The sequence below is a fragment of the Gavialis gangeticus genome, unplaced genomic scaffold, assembly GCF_001723915.1.
Source record: "Gavialis gangeticus isolate Ggan-Ray unplaced genomic scaffold, GavGan_comp1, whole genome shotgun sequence".
Lineage (NCBI taxonomy): Eukaryota > Metazoa > Chordata > Crocodylia > Gavialidae > Gavialis > Gavialis gangeticus.
In genome coordinates, this window is record NW_017729032.1 from 48,575,027 (window position 1) to 48,580,060 (window position 5,034).

The window sequence follows — 5,034 nt, forward strand, 5'->3', positions numbered from 1 at the left end:
AGTCTAGAGGGGATGTTTGTGCAGTTACAAACTGGTTCAGCCTAGCCTGGTTAGACTAACCTGCAAAGATGGAATTAATTCAGGCTCAGGCTTTTTGAATGTCTGTCCTTAGCGAAAGGAACCAGAAATTCTTGGTTAAGTTTCTCCACCTAACTCCGAGATGAATGTTTGTGTTACAGTAAAAGTTCATATTTCCAAAAGCTAGAAAAGGCAGAGTCAGCTCACAACACAGCCATACCCTTAACTCTGCCCCTGAATGGACAGCTAGCATGGGGAACATTAGAGTACCTTACCTACCCTTAATAAAAGCAACCCATCATTTTTTCTGGGCCACTGTGACATGAAATTTGCTGTAGAGACAGGGCACTCTTACCCATGTCCAGTGCAATCATTTTGGCTGACCTTCTCTTTCCAGCTCTGAGTGGGATGACCTGAAAGAGTACATTGCCTCATGTGCTGGTAGCATGTTCTCCTGACACTCCAGGTGTAGCTACACCATGGTGGCAGTGTACCTAGGCAGGGATACTCCCAAGCGCACCCTGCCACTCAGTCTAGCTCCTATGCACCAAACCCAGAAATGCTGTGGTGAGGCTGCTCCGAGGATGTCCCTCTGAGGTTGCTCTCAAGACTTTGGTCTTCCCTGTAAATGACAGCAGCTGTTGGAAACAAGTCTGGAGAGGCCTAACCAGTACCTATCCAGGATTGGAGCACAGTTAGGAATAGGTGGATGGGGCATCCCAGCCAGGACATGCTACCACCTCTGTGTATGCCCTATTGAGCTGCAGTGGGCAATGTGGCCAGAGCTGCCCAGAATGCATTGCCACAAAGTTAGGCAACATAGTCCTGCAGCTGATGGGAAAACATGCTTGTGTTGTTCCAAAACCTGCACTCATTCCCCTCCCCATACTCCTCAGCCACATTTGTGATAACTGGATCAGATGAACTGGTCACAACCTTGTTGCAAAAAAAAAAAATAGTCCTGCTCGAAGGGTAGAGGGCTAACACAAAGCAGTCACCTGTGGTGTGTGAGATCAAGTGTCACGTGCTGGCTTATGCAGTTCAGTTAAAATGGGATTTGAGGTAGGGACAAGGCAGCAAAGCTTAGTGCATCTGCAGTGACCAATGCTTCTGACAGGTGCATTTATAGTGCAGTAACCTGAGTGGGTATAAATACTGTCAACCTCATTATCTGAATTAAGGTAATCCCCAGATGGCTTGGCATTGGTGCACACTGTGATTTTCCAGGCAGCATACACCATCTGCAGCAGCTGAGTTTGGGGCTGCTGCCCAGCTACTGAACACTTTGGGTTTCTCAGCCATTACAGAGAAAGATTAAGTGGGAGAGGAGACAAGTTTACAACTTGCTTTAGAAGCTCATGCTTACATTTCCCCCAGGAACATCCACCATCACCATCACTAGCAACTATATACAGCCAGTTTTATTCCATCACAGGCCTGCTGAGATGCACTCCTTGCCAGGCTACTTGGCAGCTGTTGGCCCACACTGAGAAAGTAGAGCCTTTGCTCTGTAGCCATACTGTTGCCACAAACATTGACCCCAATTTATTGTATTCTAGCGACACTGCAGAGTGCCAGATGGGCACACTGTTATTTCTAAACTAGTCATGCTCAAAAACAGGCCAGGGACAATAAGTACACAGAGAAAGAAAGTTCTGGACTGAGAATGCATTCCTAGACCAGAGTCAGGACAACTACTCCCAACATTGACAAGACATCCCACATTAGCCTTTAATTGATTTTCATGTTATATCATTCTTTCTTTAGGTTGTTACATAATTTTTGCTAGTTTGCTGCAACTTCTCTTACCTTTACAATGATCAGACCATGGCGAAGCAGTTCTTGGACATGGTATTCCACTTTCACAGTGACTTTCTAGGCAACGTTTTTACCTTTCTTAAAGGTGTTAGAACCAGTTCCTTTATTAGGTGTCCTTGCTCAAAGTTTCATTCATGAAAGATTAGAAAATACAGGTAACTGCAGGTACTGGGATAAGAAAGTTAACAGAACCTGAAACCAGGGAAAAATCAATTTGGTCTTAGGAGACCATGGTTCTCTTCCTAGCTCTGCACTGACCTTCTCTGTAACCTCTTTTCTAACAGTTACTGGAGCCATCCCTTCTGAAAGGCCTCCTGGTTAGCAGCACCTGATCATATAACTTCCTGAGTGCCTGATTAGACTTTCAATCCTCAAGGGCAGGTAATAAAGTAAAGCTGACCACCTGTGTGAGGTCTGAGCAGGGCATTAACTCTAAAAATCAGATAGGGCCTGTGCTCCCTGTCCCAGTCTCAGTCATGCAGCACACAGGTTTATAGCTTGTGGCAACAAAAGACCAATTTAGGACAGAAAGCATTATTGATGGCTATATCCGAAACACAGGTTCTGAACATTAATCCCTTGCTGCAGAGGTTTTTAGTAACTCAAATGTCAATACCACAGGCTGAAAAATCCGACTCTATGTTTGAGGACTCTTGCATCAATTGTCAGTAAAACATTCACAGGAACTAACAGAGAGAGACTCCACACATTTATTACTTAGCACCAGTTTACTAACACTACAGAATTAATGGTGCTAGCAAGAAAGGAGTTCACATATGTTTGGAACAACTGCATCAAACTAAATGCAGTTTAGAACCATGTTTTCCCTTTAACTTAGGTGCAAAATATTGAGATGCTAGGCACTGTACAATGTACAGAGATCATAAACTATCCAATTGTTGTTCAAGGTTACAAGTCATTTACATGCCACACACTAAGGTGTTCAAACTTCACTGAACAAAGGCTACAGTCTACCATGGCACAACTGCAAAGAGAATATTACAAAAACATGGACTTCTGTCCTGCTGAATGGATCCATAGCTCATCTATGCAACCCCAAGTTCCCGCTGATGTTAGCCCTGCCCTGCTATTCACACATGAGTACGCTGCCTTGCTGCAGGTACACAAGGCACTGATCTTGCAGGCTGTCCTGTGTGGGCACATCTCTGGGACTTGGGCAAAAAGAGTCCCACATTGTCTTCTATGGGGCTTTGTGTGGGTGGAAGGGCCTAACTGACCTGACCTGTAGGCCAGGCAGGCACCCCACTGTGAAATGTTAGGAGTAGGGACTATCTCCTACTGTGTGCACAGCCCAAAGGATTCCTGATTCTGACTAAGGCCACTCGGTGTAAACACTGCATAAATGATCAGGGGCATTTTCAAATGTCTGCTCTTCCACTGTGAAATGTATCACAGAGAAACAGTTAAAAGGGGCTCAAGCCATTTCAACAATTCGCAGCACAGACCAGATATGTCTTAAGATGTGACGTGGTGACTCACTGGCATGAGCTAGCAGGTTCAGTGAAATCCAAAGGAACAAAACCCTGCTCCAAGCACCTGCTAATGCTCTTGCAGACACAAGGGTCACTGCGCTGTGACCCAAGAGAGGGAATACTGAACTTGCAGACATCAAGAATCAAGCACAGTAGCTGAAAGTGCCCGGCTGAGGCCACTGACACCGTGCAGCAGCTGTGTGAAGCTTCTGAGACACAAGGTCACTTGTAGCAAGTAGAACCCGTGATCTCACTGGAGTTACAGCCCCGGAGCAGGTCCAACTGTGGAAGAAGAAGCACGTGGAAGGATGGAAGTAATGTTCCAAGCTCCAAAATCTGGTCAGAGTTAATCAGAAAGTTAACGTGGCAGGTCCCTCTAATTAAAAAAAAAGACCTGCAGACCTTTTGTCACACAACAGATTTGCAGATAAGGGCTGCCCACCCCAGTGGACTGGGGATCAAGAGCCCTGGATTGCTTCTAGTGTTGCTCCCAATTTTCTGTGCTGGGCAGATCATGTCACACCTCTGTATCTGTTTCCTCTCTAACTCATTGTCTAGATCAGGGGTTCCCAACTTTTTGCCCCTTAAGGGCCATTTCAAAGAGTCAGTCCTGGGTGATGGGCTATGCACTGGGAATCTCTGGTCTAGTCTAGTTGCCACGGACAGGCTCAAGTTCCCTGGGCTCCAAGGTGCCAATGAGTACCATGCATGGAAGAATCTCATTGGTCCTTTTAGTGCTCCTGGATCTCTGTTGTGGCCACAAGGAAAAGTAATATTAAAACCCAGGTGAGACTACTCACAGAAAAGGGTAAAGACAACGAGCTCCAATACCTGCACCAGAGCAGGGAGCAGGTAACCCTGCCTACAATGTCATTTTAAAGTTTTTTGCTCTCCAGAGAGACCCAGTTCTGCACAGGGCTGAAATTAATTCTTGTGCCAAGGGCAGTGAACTAGTTAAGTCCCCCTTAAACCTGAAACCTTGTTGTACTGGCACCTGCCAGGAACGACTCCCGCCCAGAGCCTGGACAGATGACACATTTACACTAGCATGAGTTACCAGAGTTATGTACTCAATGTAAATTACCCTGACATCTGGAGCAGACAGATATGTAACCCTCATGAGGTAGTTTCATAAGGCAGGCAGCCACTATAGTCACTTGCCACTAGGCGGTGGGTGGGCAGATAATACCATATTTTCTCACCGGCAACATGCCCTGGAATATGATCCACACCTTGCTTTTGAAAGGCAGAAATGAAGAACAAAATCTTTCCTTCCAGTGAGTAACTGAGTAGCAGCAGCTAGGGAGCTAAGCCTGTCTATCATGCTGCTCCCTGTGGATCATGTGCATGCTTTATTTCCAGTTTACTCCAGTAAGTGGCAGAAATGGCTCTTACCATATTTCTTGGATACATTATACACTCCAATTTGGAGCAGGTGGGTTTTTTTTGAAAAAATGTATATGTGGTATATGAGAAAATGCTGTGAGCAAACAGCTACTACAGGATCAGCTGTGGACAGATGACATCTACACTGCTATGACTAACACCAGTGAAGTCTGAGCTCTTATTTGTCCTGGGCAACAATACCCATGATTCTAGCAAGTTACATTGTATAACACTATATGTCATGAGTCTGCTCCTTTTTTCACTCTGGTGTAAAGAATCACAGAATCATAGAAGTCGGGTTGGAAGGGACCTTGTAGAT

At 45.5% G+C, this 5,034-nt stretch overlaps 1 long non-coding RNA gene across 1 annotated transcript in view; it reads right to left on the bottom strand.

Moving 5' to 3' along the window:
* Nucleotides 1-2,158, bottom strand: part of LOC109303391 — a 178,532-nt gene extending 176,374 nt beyond the window's left edge. The window contains exon 1 of the long non-coding RNA XR_002099087.1: nucleotides 1,828-2,158. This is a non-coding gene — a long non-coding RNA (uncharacterized LOC109303391). The remainder of the gene's footprint in view (nucleotides 1-1,827) is intronic.
* Nucleotides 2,159-5,034: the final 2,876 nt, after the last annotated feature.